Source organism: Saimiri boliviensis, chromosome 7, assembly GCF_048565385.1.
Source record: "Saimiri boliviensis isolate mSaiBol1 chromosome 7, mSaiBol1.pri, whole genome shotgun sequence".
Lineage (NCBI taxonomy): Eukaryota > Metazoa > Chordata > Mammalia > Primates > Cebidae > Saimiri > Saimiri boliviensis.
In genome coordinates, this window is record NC_133455.1 from 6,456,106 (window position 1) to 6,476,710 (window position 20,605).

Sequence of the window (20,605 nt, forward strand, 5' to 3'; positions counted from 1 at the left end):
CAAATAATGCTACTCATGGAATAAAACCCATTTTCTGGAAGCATCATTTGTCTGTTCCACAGCTAATCACCAAACAAACAAGCACCTGCAAAAATCTATGATGAAGAAAAGTAATTTTAGTTGGAGTTCAAGTTGTATGGTACATGGACTTTCATAAAACAGCTTGTTCCAAGAACATACTTGTAGGAAAATATTTTCTGAAATCACTAACAATGAATTAAATATAATGCTTCAAGAGAAACTTGGAATCCTCAGGTGACATCTGAAAAATATGCTGACCTCCCGCAGATAACCCACTCAGAACATACTGACCCCATTATGTGTTTTTCTTTTTTCCTTCTGACCACAGAGGGCAAAACAGAATTAAGTGATCTGCATCTGCATTGAGACAAAACTTCTTTTAGGATAAACCTGAAACATTTAGATATTCCTTGTTTTTGAAACAGCTAATATTCAGGAATACAGATAGGGAAAAACAGGTGAATGAAGGCCATGGTTTTCAAATTTGAGAACTATGTAGACCACTTTTAAAGGTTAAACAATTTTGAAACCCTAAGCCTATTTCTTCTTACTATCAGTGTGGAAGACACTCAACTAATAGTTAAAGGCTCTGTTCAAAGTAGCTGACTTATCAGGAGGGTGCATCCTTCTTCCTTTCAGCTGCCAAGAATGTGAATGTGATTTTACAAGCAGCTCCAGCCTCATGAGAGTGCATCCACAGGACCTGAAGACAAGATCCTATTCTAGGAGGGCAGAGAAGTGTAGTCAGGGTGATTAACACAGGCTGCTGAAACAAAAATACTCCATTATTAGTGTCTTAACAGTCTGAAGGAGGTCACGTAGCTCTTTTTATTTATTTATTTATTTATTTATTTTGAGATGAAGTTTGGCTGTTGTCACCCAGGCTGGAGGGCAATGGCACCGTCTCAGTTCATGCAACCTCCACCTCAGGGGTTCAAGCAATTCTCCTGCCTCAACCTCTGAAGTAGTTGGGATTACAGGCCCCTGCCACCACACCCAGATAATTTTTGTATTTTTGGTAGAGATGTGGTTTCATCATGTTGGCCAGGCTGGTCTCGACCTCCTGACCTCAGGTGATCCGCCCTCCTCAGCCTCCCAAACTACTGAGATTACAGGCATGAGACACCGTGCTCTTTTTGACAGCCCTCCTCCAATGGGTGATTCAGGTTTCCAGGTTTTCTGTGAAGCTTCCAGATATATTACAGGTTCTTCAAGATTTCTTCAAAAGAAGAGGAAAAAAGCATAATAATAAGCCAGTCATTATGACCTCACAGGAATGTTAAGAACAGTCCTAGAAGTAACATAAACTATTTCTGCTTATATTTAATTGTACAGATCCAGTCACAGGGTACTAACTCATGAACGAGGCTGGGAAATGCAGTCCAGGAAGAGGAAAAGGGATATGGTTCGGTGAGCATTAAACTCGTCTCTGTTTCCAGCAAAAGATACAGGAGGCCCTGCACTGCCAGCCTGAAGAATTTTCCTTGAGAGAGAACAATATCTCCACCTTGAGATACATCTCTGTTAGTCAGAAGTCTAACATGTGCAGCTAAGCTGTTAAGTGGTGTGGATATGAAAAAGAAGGCTGCTGCTTGGAGAACTGTCCCCAGCAGTAGGAAGTACATTGGTGTTGGCTCCTTCCCACTGGGAGGGCGCCAACTTCCTGCTGCACGGCCTGCTGGGAAACAAGATGGTGCTATACAACATGCCCTGGGGCATCATGGGGATTTGAAAACTTGCATGATGACTGCCCTGGGTAGGTCTGGTGGAGTCTACAACAAATTACCATAGGCTGGGTGGCTTGAATAGCAAGCATTTATTTCCCACAGTTCTGACTCCACCCAACAAAAATTGAATATGCATTTTTCTCTTCTCACATGTCACATACTCTAAAATTTACCACATACTCAGCCCTAAAGCAATTCTCAATATATTCAAAAGAATTGAAATCATACCAACCATACTGTCAGACCACAGTGTGATAAAAATAGGAATCAATACCAAGAAGATCATTCAAAACCATAAAATTAAATGGAAATTGAACAATCTGCTCCAGAATGGCTTTTAGGTAAATAATGAAATCAAGGCAGAAATCAAGAAATTCTGAGATTAGGATGAACATGGCTGGGTTCTGGTGAGGACACCCTAACAGGTTGTGGATTTCTTTTTTTGTTGTTGTTGTATCCTCACATGGTAGAAAGACAGTAAGCCAACCCTCTGGCTTTTTCCTATAAGGCCACTAGTCCCATTCATGAGGGCTCCACACTCACTACCTAATCTCTTCCCCCAAATTCAATTATTAATACCATGTCAATGTGAGTCCAAGGTATCAATTTTGGAGGGACATAAACATTCAGACTATTGCAGTGACAGAAAGAGTACAGTGCTATGGTGCATGGGCCATGAAGGATTGAAGTATTTCATAGTAACGCTGAGCGATAATTATGCTTAGGAATTATGGGAGAAAAGGTGATTTATCAATGCCCTCTCCAAAACGTTCATACAAGCCTAGTCTTTTCCCAGCTACCTTATTGTAGTTACTCTATAACTTGGAGCCACTATAAGGAAGAAATAAAATAGTATAATCTAACCTATTCCAATGGTTTTCAATCTTACCGTATTACAAAGTCTAATGAACAGAAAAAAAAACTTAGAAAACAAAACAAAATTTCAAAGAAAAAAGGAGAGAAAAAATCAAGAGATCATCATGTCTGTGAAAACGTTGGTGTGGGTTCATCAGAGTACAGGAATATTGATATATATGTTTATAGGAAGACAAACTAACTAAACAAATTAACTTGTAGTTCTCTTGCAATATTTCACAGTCAATTTGTTTCCCAAAAAGTGTGCTTTGAGTGATGCTTCACCTTGTTGATTTTGTATAAACCATACCTTATTTATTATCTTAATTTCTTAATTTAATTACTATAAAATAGGCTTTTTTGCTTTTAATCATTTCTGTTATTTTTCATTTTTGTTGTTGTTTCCTTTTTATTTCAATGAAGAAAATTATAACTCTCCTGCTTATCTTAATGAGGCTATGAATAATTTGGGGAGGAGATGTGAAATTGTTTATAAATACTTAAAACATTAATGACAAGGTAATACATGCATCATTACCTCATCCTTGATGTTTTAAGAATTTATAAACTTGAAGTTTATTAAATTAATTTTTTCAGCTGGAAGTTAATTCTGGACTTATTATTAGAAATAATAATTCTGGAATTACTAGAAATAAATTAAGAAATAAATTATTCATTTCTAATAATCATTGGAGGTATTATTAGAATTATTCTGTAATTATTAAAATAAAAGATCTAATGTTAATATTCTAGGTAAAGAAATAATGTCGACCAGGTGCGGTGGCTCAGCCTGTAACCCCAGCACTTTGGGAGTCCAAGGTGGGTGGATCACGAGGTCAAGAGATTGAGACCATTCTGGTCAACAAGGTGAAACCCCGTCTCTATTAAAAATACAAAAAATTATTTGGGCATGGTGGCGCGTGCCTGTAATCCCAGCTACTCAGGAGGCTGAGGCAGGAGAATTGCCTGAACCCAGGAGGCGGAGGTTGCAGTGAGCCGAGATCGCGCCATTGCACTCCAGCCTGGGTAACAAGAGCGAAACTCCGTCTCAAAAAAAAAAAAAAAAAAAAAAAAAAGAAAAGAAAAGAAAAGAAATAATGTCTATGAAAATGTTTTAAAATCTTGGGAAGGTAAAATCTAGTATAAAGTGCTTGTGATCTAATCATTACCTCTCTTTGACCAAGTCTAAGGGTCAAGTTTAATAGCCTCAATAGCCTCAATGAGTTCCTTATAATTTACAAACTCCTATTTAGTTATAAAGTCCTTTCCAAGAATGAAGGATTTGTGTGAAATCACATCCTCACAAAAATAGTTATTTTCCACATTCACAGAAGTGTAGTGTGAGAGCCTATGTCTGCTGGTAGTCGTTATATCCATGCATTTTGCCAAATTACTTTCCTCTGGTGCTGAGCCAAATCCCTTGTAAAAAAGGAGAATGAGGCATATGGGCATTAGTGAGACCTTCATTACCTTGTGTCTCAAATGCTTAAGCCCTTTCAATAGCATTATATTGCCGAAGAATATATTTAAGGCAATTTAACAATTATAAAGCCGCTCCTCAAGTATCCAAGAGGTCGTTTTAAAAACTGACATGCACTGGAAATGATTAAGAATAAATACTCAATGCTGAGATTTAGCCACCCTCAGGAAGGATGAGGATTCATGTAATTACGTAAAGATGCGCCCACACCACGAAACAGTCACTCAGGGTGGATGCTTGCTTGGTTTCTAGAGTTCAGGAATTCACTAACACCTATCCCCATGAATGACCATGGATCAGATATGTGTGAGACATCATCGATCATCACACAAGAAGAATGAAGTAAAAGCTTGCATATGCACCAGGAGGAAAAATCCAACCAGGAGAAATAAGCCCTCTTTGGGGATGGATTCCTCATTCACCTGCTCTCTGAAGAGGTCAGATGCATGTCTGATTTCAGAAACACACAGAACACAGAAGCACTAGACAAGATGAGATTTCTCAACAGAAGAAATCAAGATGAACCTTCCGAGGCTCGTAGTCCACCCCAGTGATCCCTCCTTGTTCTGTGGGGAGGGACCATTCAGAAAAGCAGTATCTTGGCAGGTGTGCACGGAGCTCTCTTTGCGGTTAATAAGGGAGCGGAAGGTCAAAGAGTAGAGGTGTGTTCATTGCATAATGACTCCAGCTGTACCCTTGGCCTGTGGGATTAGGACTCAGGAGCTACAATCCTGCAGCCTCTACTGTTCTCTGTTTTGTTTTGACTGAAAATATTTGATTGTTGTTCTTTCTTCCATTCATTAATATCACCTTCATTGAGGTATAATTCACACATCATACAATTCACCATTTCAAAGCACACAGTGCAATAGTTATTAGTACATTCACAGAGTTGTGCAGCCATTACCACTAATTCCAGAACCACCTACCACCCCCATACTCATGAATAGTCATTCTCCGTTCCTGACAACCCCTCTTTCCTGGTAACCACTAATTTCCTTTCTGTTCTCTATGGATTTACCTATTTTAGACATTTCACATTTCCAGGAACTATGTAATACCTGGTCTTTGGTGTATGGCTTCTTTCTTGTAGAATTACATTTTCAAGGTTCATTTTCATAACCCACAAGATTCTAAAACACTCTGCTAATGACATCAATGTACATCTAGGTTTGAAAGCCATGAATGTTAGGACAGGAGTTCCTCTTACATAATGGTTGGGTCCAGGATTCCAGGGTTGGAGCTGTCTGGGTTTGAATTCCAATTCTGGAATTACTCTGGAATTATTAAAAATAAAAGGTTTTTTAATAATCACACAACTAACCAGTTGTGTGAGCCTGGCCTTGGCCAAGTGATCTGAATTTTCTGTGCCTCACTCACTCATTTGGTTAAAAGGAAGTGATAACAATATTTATAAAGGTGTTCAGAGATTTGAGACAATTAATTAATGATGTTCGAGAATGCTTGGTCAAAGTAAGCTGTTATGCAGAGTAAGCTATGGTGAGTTGTTACATTTTGTCACTATTGGATGGAAACTTAAGTAGATGAGATGGCAGCAGATTAAACCACCAGTTCAGGAAGAAAATGTCTGCCTGTCTTTCTCCCTTTTCTCCACTCATTTCTTCAGTACTTGAACCTAGCCTTGGGCTGGGAACCACTGGGGCATCTAATGCATATCTTCTGGTGAGAAAAAGTATCGATTGTTGAATAAATAATCCTCCTAAGTTCCCTCATAACTTTTCTTAAAGTTACCAAAACTTTTGATCTTTCAAGGAAAGTAAAATACCAGAATATTGGATGAAATCCCACAATTTTTTAATATTAGAAGATAAATCAATAAAAATGTTCTAGTGAAATCTCTTTGCTGTCCAAAGTCTGACAGGGTTGGACTTACACACTGAAGTGCTTGTGTCTTTTTGCTTTTTTTTCCTCATAAGTGAAATGAATTAAATAAAAACAACATTCTTCGTTGCAGAAAACAAGATTCACTTTTGTTGAAGCAGCAAGAAAGTATTGTGAAAGGAAAATTTCTTGGGCCCCCGTCAAGCTGGGAACTGCTCAGGGCAAAAACGTCTCCTATTCAAAGTCATCCCTCTGCTCACTGAGATGGATACATATCTGACTGCCTCCTTTGGAAAGGCTAATCAGAAACTCAAAAGAATGAAAGGGCTCCTTTCTCTCTCACCTATCTGTGACCTGGAAGCCCCTCCTCACTTCCAGTCTTTCTGCCTTTGCTTTGAGTTGTACCTGCTTTTCTAGACTTTCAATGTACTTCTTACATATATTGATTGATGTCTCATGTCTCCCTAAATGTAAAACTGAGCTGTGCCCCGAACACCTTGGGCACATGTCATCGGGACTTCCTGAGTCTGTGTCATGGGCTTGCGTCCTCAATCTTGGCAAAGAAACTTTTTAAATTAACTGAGACCTGTCTCAAATGTTTGTGGTTCACAATATTAAGGGGATATGAAGAGGCTTGCAGAATTGGAGTCAATGGAGTGACAGATTCTAGTCTGAGCTTCTGGGAACACCACCTCCCCCAAAACCCCTTCCTTTGACCTGCTTGCTAACACTCTCAATGTCTCTGACATAATGTGGAAGCCCCCAGCACTACCCATGACTCCAGAATGTGTTGCTTCTGACATCCATAACTGCAAAACAGATGCTCTATGCTTCTTCTCTTTGCTACTCAGTCATGCCTCATGCTGAGGTGTCTGAATGGTAGAAGCAAGTTCATGTATTCATACTCTTGTGTCAGAAACTGGGAGCATCTTTTTTTCTGCATGTTGTGTTGGGAATGTCAATTTGCAACACCAGATACAACCAAAATATACAGCTGGAAACTGTGGAACATACTGATATATGGCTGCCAAAACCCAGTGCCACTTTCTTCTGGGCACACAGCTATACTACATGTTCCAATCTCTTGGTAGTTTGACAAATTCGTGTACCTAGGTTCTATCTAAAGGAATGTGGCAGAAATTATGTGTGTTACTTTTAGACTGAGTTCATAAAACCTTCCCATATAACACTCTTCCTGTTTTGTCTCCCCACCTCCTGGAGGGATGTGCAGAACTCAGCTGAGGAGAGTTAAGACCTTAGGGGCTAGCAGAGTCATAAAATGAAACGAGCCTGGAAACTCAGTGACTGTGCGGAGCAGAATTCCCCATACTCCTGCGGCTAACTGGACTCTTTTTGGGTGAAGTCATAGAGATTTAAAGGTGCATCTGTCTGCAGCTAGCATTCATTTAAACTAATAAATGACAAACCCAAATAATGATGAAATATCCCTTAGCTAAGCATTATGCCCTCAATTTTGAATTAAAATTTTAATCATAAAAATTACAATAGCTTTTTATATGGTTTGACTCAAATCTCATTTTGAACTGCAGTTCCTATAATCCCCACATGTCATGGGAGGAACTCACTGAAAGGTAACTGAATCATGGGGGTGGTTACCCTTAGGCTGTTCTCCTGACAGTGAGTGAGTTCGCACAAGATCTGAAGGTTTTATAAGCGGTTTTGCACCTTTTGCTTGGCATTTCTCTCTCCTGTTGCCATCTGAAGAAGGACATCTTTGCTCTTTCTTCTGCTATGATTGTAACTTTCCTGAGGCTCCCCAGCCATACTAAACTGTCAGTCAATTAACCCTCTTTCCTTTGTAAATTACTGAGTCTTAGATATGTCTTCATTAGCAGTGTGAGAATGGACTAATACAGCTTTAGAAGAATAATCCTGATTGTCCTCAATTATAGACTTTATGGATTTAGAAATCTACTAGTGTTCAGTCTTTCCCCCAACACAGCAAATATTTATGAAATGTCAATGCTATGAAGTGTGTCACCCGATGACTAGGTTTCTAAATGCAATACAATAAAATGTTGAACACTCTGCACCAACCAAAACCCTTATAAAACCTTGTAAAACCTCTGTTAAGAAAATGCATGAGTCTCACTTTATAAACTGCTCTATTAGGTTTCAAAATGTTTGCATATTTTAAAACTTTCATGGTGGAAAAATATCATTTCTTTTTCTTTATGGATCATTTACTTTTCTGTATGTTAAGTTAAAAAGAAAGAGAGAGTGAAAAACTGACATTTACTCTAATACATTATTTGATATAAATATGGATGAATCTCAAATACGTTCTTCCCATGAATACAAGATATGTGAACTCAGAGTGTTTCTTTCCTCCAGGCCCCAGGAAAGCTTGCTATTATATCTTTATTGTTGATCTTTTCCTATGGATGAAATTTCTACTTCAATTGTTCTCTTTGAGGCCATCCAGATACTAATTTCTAACTGCATTTTAGTAACCAAAGGGAATATCACTAAGAGGCTGATTTTTTTTTTTAAAGTCACATGTGTAATTGTTAACAATGTTTTCAAGGCTGGGATATCTCACAATCGAGAAAACAACAGCCTCTGCTTGCCTCTAATCTTCTGCTCTCTGATCTTTTGTGCTTGGTTGGATAGGGAAGTTGTGACATTTTAAATTTATTCAATGAGATAGCCAGCTTTAAATAGCCTCATGAGTAAGATCTCTAATTCTGGATTTAGAAGGTTTGGGTTTAAGCCTACTTACCACTAACATGCCCTGTGAACCAGGGTAACTCACTTACCTTCTCTAAGCCTTAGCATCATCATCTATAAAATGATAAAACCAAAGACTATTGAGTTGATTCACTCTGTAAATTACATAGAGCACCCAAGACAGTGCCTGACACACAGTTACTCTGTTTTTCTAGCTCAGACGTTATTTTCTTTGAACATAAAAATATTTTGAAATATCCCCATACATTTAAATCCCAAAACAGTGTTGGCATGGACAGCTTTGTTTATGAGTCTCTATGGAAAAAAGTCAAGAAGCATTTAAGGAACGTTTTCTTTGATCTTCCTTTGCTTTAAACACCTATAATGGGCCAAGGATTAAGTATAAAGTAAAGGTACCTAAAATACTTCCCTGATCCCAGCAAGTACATTACAGAGACTTGGGGACATCTTTTAATATCCTTTTGTTCTTCTCATGGTCTACCTTCCCTCCCAAAATTGTCCTCAAGATGCCATTATTTCAGAGAAATTTCTAAATGTGCCATAGTCTATAGACCAGAGAGACAGGCATGAGAATAAAACCTATTATTTATGGGACGAAAATTGGTGCAAAATTATTTACCATAATGCCTTGGAGATTTGGACACATGGATAATAAAAAGTTAAATAGTGAAATAGCAGCTGCCTTAGAGTTTCTACCTCTGATCATTTAACTAAAGCCAGGGGCTAAGACAAATCCCTGAATCATTCCTGTGGAATTAACATAAGTACATCTTCCATTTGATCCAGCAATCCCATTACTGGGTATATACCCTAAGGATTATAAATCTTTCTATTATAAAGACACATGCACACATATGTTCATAGTGGTACTGTTCATAATAGCAAAGACCTGGAACCAACCCAAATGACCACTGATGATAGACTGGACAAAGAAAATGTGGCACATTTACACCATAGAATACTATGTAGCCATAAAAAATGATGAGTTCGTGTCCTTTGTAGGGACATGGATGAATCTGGAAACCATTATTCTCAGCAAACTGACACAAGAATAGAAAATCAAACACCACATGTTTCTCACTCATAGTTGGGGGTTGAACAATGAGAACATAGGGACACAGAGAGGGGAGTATCACACACTGGGGTCTGTTGGTGGGGGGCAAAGGAGGGACAGTGGCGTTGTGGGGAGGTCAGAGAGGGATAACATGGGGAGAAATGCCAGATGTGGGTGATAGAGGGATGGAGGCAGCAAACCACATTGCCATGTGGTAGCTATGCAACAATCCTGCATGATCTGTACATGTACCCCAGAACCTAAAGTACAAAAAAAAAAAAAAAAGAAAGAAAGAAAAAAGAAAGAAAGAAAAAGAAAAAAGAAAAAACACTTAAATACGTCTTCTTACTGGTGACAGTGGAGAATGCAATTCAAATGATGGATTCTTTTAAAAATATCAGACACATTTTCTCCAGGAGAAAAGGGGAATCATGACTTTGTCCTACATAATAGTGGTCACAAAGGCTCAGTGGAAAGGTGGCTGAAAAAAATAAACAACCACACTTCCTCTGTTTCACCAAATTTAAATTAAAGTTTGAAGGAAAAGTTGGTAAAATGAGTCATGAGAGTTCAGAACTTTGTCTAGAGGAGGATTTTTAAATGAGTTTGAATTCATCAGCTTTTGCCTTAAAGTACATTCTAACAGCAGTAGCTACCTCTGAGTCAGCCTCTGGAGTTTTTGGAGTGAAAACAATTAAGTTTAAAGACAAAATTGGGAAGGCAGGGGGACTTTAGAATTTCCACACACATACACACACACGCAGACACACACACACGCACATACACACACACACACACACACACACACACACACACATATATATATATATATTTGGGTAATATTATGTAGTTAAAACTTACATATTTTTTTTTTCCAGGAACAATGGAAAGTACCTTACTTGTGCTCATGTGAAAGGACATAGCAACCTACATTACATTATAAACTCAATTAAGTAGGATTAGTTCAAAATAATTATTGATGCAGAATTCCTCATCCATCACGATAATCTGAGATGAACTCTGCCTTGTTACGTCTAACATGAAAAGATTTGTTTAGCTAAGAATGGAAGATTTTGGATATTTAAACTAATGAAAGTCAGTAAGTCTTCCAGAAAAATTGACAGGTTGGCCTATAAGTAGTAATAATAATAATAATGATAGATTGTCTTCCCACATTGCCTGGGTGCACGTCAGGCTTCCACCTTCTCACGTCAGGCCTCCGCCTTCTCACTGTGACTAGTTTCAAACAACACACTCAGCCAGTGCCTCACCTCCGCCATCTGTTAATGGGGACGCTGGTGTCCACCGTGAGAATGAAGGGAGCTGATACATATGAAGCCTTTCTGCCTATGCCTGGCCCATTTAAACACCATGTAAGGGTGGACTAGTATTGATGTTATTATTCCTCCCCCCCTTTTTTTTTGGTACAAAGGTTCTGGTGTTTACATTTTGCTGCCCCTTCTGAAAATGAATCAAGTTAAAATTGAACTTTGTCTCTACCACTTAGGCAGTTTTCGTGCACCTAGTTTTCCCTTCCCCGAGTTTATTTCCTACCAAAATCATTCTCCTCCCTATAAATGCCTCTATTTGTCATCTGATTGCTCAGCACCGAATCTGGGGACCTTATTGGCCAGGTAGCTAACATAAATAAGTGAAATGTGTTTCATTGAGTCCTAAGGGACATTCTTCTTTGCACATTACTAGCAGGAATATTCCTCACCAAATATTCTTTGCTTCTCCACATTTGAAACACACCCCGCACCCAACCACAGCTCCTCACCTTCTCTAACACTGCCCTGGTGTCCTGTGCTCACCTCCATCCTGTGGACAGAGCATCCTCCTCCTGCTCCTCTTCTTCCATGCAGCTTCTTCTCAAAGTAGCCAGAGAGGCCTGGGAAGCAGGAATGGCCTCACACCTTCTCAGTGCTCAGAAACCTCCATTGCCTTTTCTCACACTCAGACCAAAATTCCAAGGTGGCGTTTGGGATCCTACTGACTGGCTCCTGCCGCCTGTCCTGCCTCACCCCCTACCACTCCTTTACCTGCCCACCATCCTTTTCTCCTCCAGCCTCTTTCTCTTCCTGGAATCCGCTGAGCAGGGCATCCCTTCGCCCCTTGTTCCTTTGCCTGAAACAGTCTATTGCCAGATTTGCTTATTTTTCTCTCATTTCTTACAGATCTACCTTCCAATATCATTGACTTAAAGTCCACTCTGTGTAAGAAGACTCTTCTTATCCCCAGTACCCTAATGCCCCATACTGCTTTGGTCTTCATGCCACTGATCACTTCCTAAGCCTTATCAGCTGAAGGACTTTGAGTGAGTTACTAATCCCTTCTGTGACTTCCTTTCCTCATCTCTACAAAGGGGCAGATCACATCAGTACCTATTGTAGAATTATTTTGAGAATTAAATGAGTTAACTTATGCAAAATGCTCAGAAAATTGCTTGTCTCATAGGAGATGATATTACAGTATTAATCATTGCATTTTCTTTGAGCCCTGATGATCTCTGCTTCTCCATAAGGACGGGGATCATGCTGAATTCACCAATGTGTTCTCAGCATCTAGCATCATGCTTGGCATGTAGGAGACACTGCATATACAAATGTGGAAAGATAAAAGAAAAGAACAGACATGATAAGGCAAATTGCAAAGTAGAAACTCAAATGTGTTCATCAGGAGCTGTCTATGGAGCCCTGTGGCAGAATAAACACAACCTTTACCAAAGGCAGCCGTGGATCTGACTATCCACCTGGATCTGGCAGCCTTGTTTGATGTTTCCTCCTTTTACTTTCATCTGTATCTTTTTAAACAAATCTTGCCTATTGAGGAAAAGCACATTGACACAGAAAGGAATAAACAGAAAATTCTCATTAGCACAAGACAGATTTAATCTTTCTGCAACTCTTATTTTCCTATTTAATGCCTGTCAATACATTTTATAAAATGCAATCATCAGTCCCTAATAATACAATTCCTCATGTTCCCAGACACTGGGCATTCTGCAGAGTGAAGACAGAATAAATCCAGTTTTGCCAAACCGTAGGGAAGGCGATCCACTACCATTTTTAACTTGTTCTTGGGCCAAATGAGATCCCAACAACTTGCTTAAAAATATGTTATCCCCAAATAAGCATGTATGTAGTTCATCTAAGCTTAGAGGAGCAGAAAGAATAAAAAAACCTCTGACATTGATCTCGACCTATATGTGTGTCCATCCTGAAACAGAAAATGTCTGTTTCAGGAACCCTGTGTTCAGGTGAAGTTGGAAAGCTCCAGAATCTAGCTGGACTGGAGGCTGTGTGGGGTCCCTTGGTCTGTAGACACAGAAGCTGTGGGCCAGGCATCTCCAGTTGGAGTGCTTGCAAGAACCTGGCAAAGAATATAAGTGAGCGGAACATTCTGGTGGTTCTAAAGGAACACTTTTTTGTGGCATGCAAAACTTTCAGGGATACTCCTTACTTTCACAAATAAGTATAAGTTCTACTTTTCCGGAAACAATTGACCCTCTCAGTCTAGCTTTCTTCATCTACTTTGGGTAAGAGACATGGGGAAAAAAAAAACCCACTTTCTTCTGAAAGCTCTTTCAAGTAAAAGAAGAACCTGAAAAAAAAAAGTAGATACACAGACCAATGGAACAGATTAGCCCCCAAAAAAGGCCAAATACTTATAATGAACTGACCTATGACAAGGCATACAAAAGCATAAATTGGGGAAAGGACACCCTGTTCAATAAATGCTGCCGGGAGAATTGGATAGTCACATGTAGAAGAATAAAACTAGAGCCATATCTCTTGCCATATGTAAAAATCAACTCAAGATGGATTAAAGACTTAAATATAAGACCTGAAACCTTAAAAATTCTAGAATAAAACCTAGGAAGAAACTCTTCTGGATATTGGCCTAGGCAATGAATTTGTAACTAAGAACCCAAAAGCAAATGCAACAAAATAAACAATAAATAAATGTGACCTAAACTGTAAAGATTCTGCACAGCAAATAAATTATCACCAGAGTAAACAAACAACCAGTAGAAGGGGAGACAATATTTGCAAATTATGTATTAAACAAAGAATCTACAAGGAATCCAAAAATAAAAGCAAGAAAAAACATAAATAATCCCACAAAAAAGTGGGCAAATGGCATGGATACACAGTTCTCAAAAGAGGATATACAAATGGCCGATGAACATGAACATCACTAATCATCAGGGAAATGCAAATTAAAGCCACAGTGAGATACCGCCTTACCCCAGACAAACTGACCATTATTAAAAAGTCAGACAACACTAGATATTGGAATGGATGTAAAAATCAGAATAAAGAGAAAAGGAAACAGCACTTAAATAATAGATGATACAACAGTAATAGTATAGACCCATTAAGCACATACTGTGTCTCAGACCCTATTCTAAGGACTTTATTGATATATTCACAACTTGTGAAATAGATATTGACACATCCTTTCTACAAATGAGGAAACTGAGGCACAGTATGAAAATGAAAAACTCAGAGAAAGAATAATTGATTAGCACTTTGCTTCCTTCGCCCAACCTATGAGAAGGTTTGCTCACAGACTCCAAGTCCTCATGAGAGGATGAACTGCTGAGCATGGAGCCAAGTGAAACGAGAGTCGGGGATTGTGTTCCACCCTTTTCGCTCTCAAGGTTCTCACGATCACATCGACCTCTTCACATCCTCGTCTTCAGTCTTCGTCCTGACGTTGCCTTTTCCACTCTCCATCTGGGCCTAAGGCAAAGTTTCTGTTTAACACCCCTTTCTAATGGCCCGTGAATGCCAACATTTTTATATCTGTGCAGTCTTCTCTTTTGTCTCCAATACTTACAATGTTGATTTCATAAAGGTCTTATCATTACCCCCTTGCTTCCTAGAAATCAATGTAATGCCATCCAAGCAAAATGTCATGAACTTGTCATTTGACTTAACTGTGACTCTAGAGCTCCAAAGATTGAGAAATTTTGCTACTGAAAGCATTTTCATTTAACAGATCCATAAAGGGGACAGCAATATCCATAGCTGGATATAAAACGGGCAGTTTTCAGGTTGTTGGATGTGGCTTCAGGTTGCCAAATGATGACTGATATATTCAAGGTCTTTTGCCATGAGAGAGGAAGCGTATCTCAGAAGGACTGAGTGATTATTCCAAACTGTATCGCACGAAAAAAGTGCCTCTTGGGGAAAGTCTGGAGAGGGGCTGGCTTCTGAGGTTGACAGTGAGCAGCAGCGATTGAGTCCCAATGTTGTATAAAATTCATCCACCAAATGTTTGCATTCCTTCTCTATGGGAGGCACTGTTCAAGACATGCAGATGTAGCTGGGAGCAAAGCAAATGAAAAACCCTGACTTCATGAGCTTGCATGAAGGTCAAATTTCAGAGCTATATTCAAGAAGACAGAGAAGGTAATGAAAAGTTAATAATGTAATGTATTTTCCATGATATGAACACAAATAAAAAATTAAGAAAGATGGGGGATGGAAAATTTGGTGGGGGACATGGAGTTTATGTAACCTAACTAGAAAAGTCTCCCCTGAAAAGATGCATTTTGTGGACTGAATATTTGTGTCCACCCCAAATTAATAGGTTGAAACTGAATTCCTGATATGATGTTGGCCTTTGTATTGCAGACAAGTAACAGGAATTGGTGTAAACAGAAGAAAGAGAACAAGAATAAAATTTTCTGATTACCCCAGCGAGGCCCATAGGGAGAATCAACCTCTGTGCCCCACTCCCACACTTCTTCCATGAACCCTCATTTCCTCCCGCCAGTGGAGGATGACACCCCATTCCATGGGCAGAGGAGATGGGGGCTGAGGGAAGAAGCGTGGAGGTTGGAGCACAGAATCTACTTGTGTATCACGGGAAGCCATGGATGGTACCTGTTTAAAGATTAAGCTCTCATTATTTTTTCTTTCATTAATTCACTACTGTGCCACTGACCATGATTGGAGCATCGGCCATGGAGTGTCTTATTTTGTAATCAGTAGAGTCAAGCCCATTCATCTACCAGTTGATATTTAATATTTGAAGTGCATGCAATTATTATTATGCTAGGAAAAAAAAGAAAATGTGTGCCTAATTGTATTTTTATATTTAAAAATTCTTACTTCTTTTTTAGTTCGACTACTAAAGCTGAAAATTATTGAACTCCTCACTGTGGTATCACCTCTTAATATAACACATAAAAGAACATTCCCAAGGAAGACATACCCTGAACTCAATGATAAATAGTAAAAAGCAGTTATGAGAATCACTGCTATTTTATTGGGGAAAGGTAGAATACTGCTATTTAAAAAACAAAACAAAACAAAACAAAAAACCTTACAATTAAATTTTCCAAACTGACTAGAAATTACTCTCAGGGTTCAATTATGGGGAAAGGTAAATAAGAAAAGGAAGAAATACATTAGACAATGAAAGAAAAAAAATGGGATTTCAACCAACAGTATTGATTTTACATTTTGGAGGAAATATGAGTAATGTAAAAGTACTTTTTGTTTTGGTGATAAACTGCCACATTAAAGCAGCTACATAAAGAGACAGAAGATATTACTCTCAAGATACACCTTCACTACACACTGATCTTGAAGCCTATTAAGAATATCTCATCATCCACAAGCAAGCTACCACCTTGGAAGTTCCTGGATATCGTTTTTCTTTCTACAGAGAGATCTCATCTTAGGAAACAAAAATAAATTAATTAAAAATGAAGGCAGGGCATCGTGGCTCACTCCTGTAATCTCAGTATTTTGGAAGACCAAGGCGGGCGGATCATGAGGTCAGGAGATTGAGGCCATCTTGGCCAACATAGTGAAACCCCGTCTCTACTAAAAATACAAAAAATTAGCTGGACTGGTGGCACGTGCCTGTAGTCCCAGCTACTCCAAGACTAAAGCAGGAGAACTGCTTCAACCTGGGAGGCTGAAGTTGCAGTGAGCCAAGATTGTATCACTACACTCCAGCCTGGGTGACAGAGAGAGATTCTGTCTCATAACAAAAAAAGAAAGAAAAAGAAACCTCACAGGTAACATAAAATCTGGGCTGCTTGCATTAAAGTTATTCAAAGGCAAGATTTGTTGCTGTGTTGGTTGTTGGTTTTTTTGTTTGTTTTAGCAGCTTGAAGCAACAAGCATGCATTTTCTCACAGTTTCTGTGGGTCAGTCATCAGGTGCAGGTGACTTACTTGTGTGCGTCGGGCTGTAGAGCCCTCATGAGGTTGCAGTCAGGCTGGTGTGGCTGGGGATCCAGGTTTAGCTGAAAGCTCTACTCAGGGAGATCCAGTTCCAAATGCTCTCCGTAGCTTCAGGGATTCCATTTCTCATGGGCTGTTGAAACAAGGACCTAAGTTCCTCATCGACTGGAGCCTGGAGGCATCCTTCGGTTTTGAGTTCCTGAACCACTCTGCAGGGCAGCTCACAACATGGCAGCTGGCTTCTCTCAGAATGAGCCAGTGAGAGAAAGGGCGAGTGAGAGAGGGAGCACACAACGTGGAGCCACAGTCTGTTCTTTGATACATGAAGAAGTCTCATTTGGCTTTTCAAAAGGAATGAATTCATCAACCAGAGAGAGCCTTGAACCCATATCACTGTTACGCTCAGGAACTAATGATAATCACTCTTAACCATCCAAGCTCACTTTATTCTATAAAATGTCAGACTCACATCACTGGAGGGATGGGAGCTATTATTAGTGGCAGTTGCTGTCACAGTTCAAGACTTTTAGGTGTTGTTGTACGATGACTCATTAGGCAATTTCATTTCCAGTTCTCTTTCAATGCCTAATGCGACTGTAAGAAAAAGAGTCTCATTTTAATGCTAGTATACTAAAAAAAACTCTCTTATGCTAGACAATCTTTTTAACAAAGAGGTCTTAGTTCAGGAAATTTGGTAGGCAACCAAATATAAGTAGGATTTAATATTTTTTTTAGGGAATTTAATAATTTGAGGTGAGGTTTGCTTTTTTAAGTGATTCTGATTTTCCATTTCTGGTAGCAACAGAAAATTTCCTTTTAAATGTATTTATTTAAAAGCAGTCAAAAGCATGTATTCTTAAGACTGCTTTTTGCATTGAATATTTATGATATGCTGTATAGTTGCATATTTTTTAATCTCATCATTGTGTATTATTCTTTTATGTAAATATATTACATTTTATTCATTCTATTGTTCATGCCATTTTTTTTTCTGTTTTTTACATGTAGAGCTGTGGACACTCTAGATCATAAACTGCATGTACTTCTACGTTGTATGTGTATCTTAAAGTTGCTGGGTCATAGGATATGCATGTACGCAAGCCTTGATGGCTATTTCCAAAGAGTTTATTCAAGTGATGTACCAACTATAGGGCATGTGTGCAGCAGTTTAAGGAAAATTTGGTGGCCAGCATCTGTCTTTTTCATGTTAGTCATTGTAGTGAGTATATAGAGATACTGTATTGAATTTCCCTGGTGAAGGTTGAGAACATATAATGTGATTAGTAGTTATGTGGACAGTTTTTTTGGTAGGGAACCCCTTCATAACATTTCCTCATTCTTCCACTTAATCGAGAGCAAAGAATCAGGGTTGCTGTTATTCTTGGGGGGAATTAGTGACTGGGAGGGGGTACATGGTAATATCTTATTTCTTGTTTTGAGTATGTGGAATTTGTAAAATGTAAGCTGTGCAACTTGTCGATTTTCTTCTACTTCAAAAACATCTAAAAATTGAAATGAAAATTATTTTTAAGAAAAAATGTTGAGTCCATTTAAGGAATAAAACATTAACAACAGGGCAGGAAGTTCACAATTATGAATAAACCCTTGAGTGGCATGATAAAAAAAACAAAAAACAAAAAACAAAAAACAAAAAACAAAAAACAAAACAAAACAAAAATAAACTATGGTGGGATTACCCAAATCACTGGCATTTGGGGAAAACTGTGTGTGGAGGTGGTAATGACACACAGCCCTCATGAGTTCCCAAGCTCATGCTCAGTCAAGTGATGATACCAAGTCCCACATGTGTTTGTGGACCATCACATGCTGCAACTTGATGGTATCCAGAGATGGGGCCTTTGGGAGAGAATTAGGTTTGGATGAGGTCAAGAGGGTGGGGCCGTGATGAGGAGATTAGTGCCCTTATAAGAAGCAACAGCAGAGAGTTTACTCTCTCTCTTCACCACGTACGAATACAGTGACAAGGTGGCCATCTACAAGGCAAGGAAAGAGCCCTCATCAGGAACAGAATCAGCTAGCACTTTTATCTTGGACTTCCCAGATCCAGAACAATGAGAAATAAATTCCTGTTTTTTGTGCCACCCAGTCTACTGCACATTGTGATATCATCCCAAACTCATCAATACATTGGGTATACTTAATACGGTCATGTCAGGCAAATAGACTCACAGAAGGTAGTAATATGGGGGAAATTTTATTTGGGGAACTGGTGACAGAGAACTGAAATTCAGGAAAGATGATACAACACCGACATTAATACCACTGGAAGCCCTAGCCCTGTAGGGACAATGGGAAAAGGTGGTGCTAGCTGAGCCTGGGAGTTGAAGCCAATGGGAAGGACTTAGAGCTCAGAAGGAGGGAACATCCCCAGAACTGGAATCCAGCTGGAAAGTGTCCAGGTCGGAGTAGGACCATAGAGGTAAGAATTGTCTGATGGGAGATAGAAACTGAGAACACAGAGCCAGTGCCAGCCGTACTATCGAGAGTAGAGAATGGGCTCAGCAATCCCCTGAATTCTCTCTTCCTTCTTACCACCAGTCGCCCACTTTTGGCCAAACCTTCCCACGTATTAGTGAGCAGAAGGGACTGAGAAATTTAGACTGCAGGAGTTAAGGCCTGTGGCACAGAAAAATCAGTAAAAGGCCGGTAGCGAATCTGAAAAGTACGTCATCACAACCAAGTGTGTGTGGTCCCTATACCATTTTTATAGAGATAAAAGTCATTATCTGGAGTATCTTAACATTCCTTCATCTACTCTTGTTTATGCCCCAAATGTCACAGAATGAGTATCATGTATATACTCTGCTACATGAAAAGGAATTTATGGCTTTCATCCCTCTGTTTCCTAAACTGCATTAAACACCTCTTGGGTTTCTCAGATGATTCACTTCAGTGCAGAACAAATATGAGCAGAGAGCTGACTCTGGGACATCTTGGCTGAATCACATCCTCTTGGGTGGAAGGCAGAGCTGGGATCCAGGGCACATATGAAGACCGCCTATGAGCATCTCCTAAACCCTCACTAGCCATGTCCATGTTCTCAGGTGAACCCCAGTGTTGACATCACTCCTTGGGCTTCTGCAATCGCCAACTTGCACCAAATGAATGTTCTTCTTCCATTGTGGACTTGAATCTTAAGGACTGAAAAATCAGATGCTTAATATTAAAGACAGCCTAATATTCTTCCATCTCTCTCCCTGTAAGGAGGGGTTGGTTATAAGTTCTCTGACTTTATAGTATTACAGAACCTTCAGTTTCACAGCTTCTACATGTGGTAATTTGGTACATAGTTGCAGAAGAAAATATTAGCCTATGATGAGACCAGAAAGACAGAAGAGAGGAAGCTAGAGTCTTACCTTTATATTTTTACATTGTAAGATCATAAGAACATCTATTATATTCCCTAGAAAAATATGTATAATCATGCATAATTCCACTTTTCTATATTCTTGACTAGACCTGATTTTTTTAGCAGCAGCTCTTGAATAAATGGCAAACCTTACTGAGAAACTCAAATTGCAGCTGCTCACAGGCACACTAAACGGACTGAGAAGTGTCTGACATGTTAAGTAAAATGAGTATGGCCATATCAAATGGTGGAAAAGTAGCAAGCTCTACAGGGTGTGTGACTGGGGTTCAGGTGAACTCTCACCTGTTTTTCTTTAATTTACATATTCCAATTT

General features: G+C 39.2%; 1 long non-coding RNA gene across 1 annotated transcript; it reads right to left on the reverse strand.

Annotated features, from left to right (window-relative positions):
* Positions 1 to 15,002: 15,002 nt before the first annotated feature.
* On the reverse strand, positions 15,003 to 20,041 carry LOC141584978 (uncharacterized). Its single transcript, XR_012518261.1, has 3 exons — positions 19,946 to 20,041; positions 16,893 to 17,495; positions 15,003 to 15,088 (listed from the first exon to the last, which is right to left on the reverse strand). It is a non-coding gene; the product is annotated as an uncharacterized LOC141584978 (long non-coding RNA).
* Between the last annotated feature and the right edge of the window lie 564 nt (positions 20,042 to 20,605).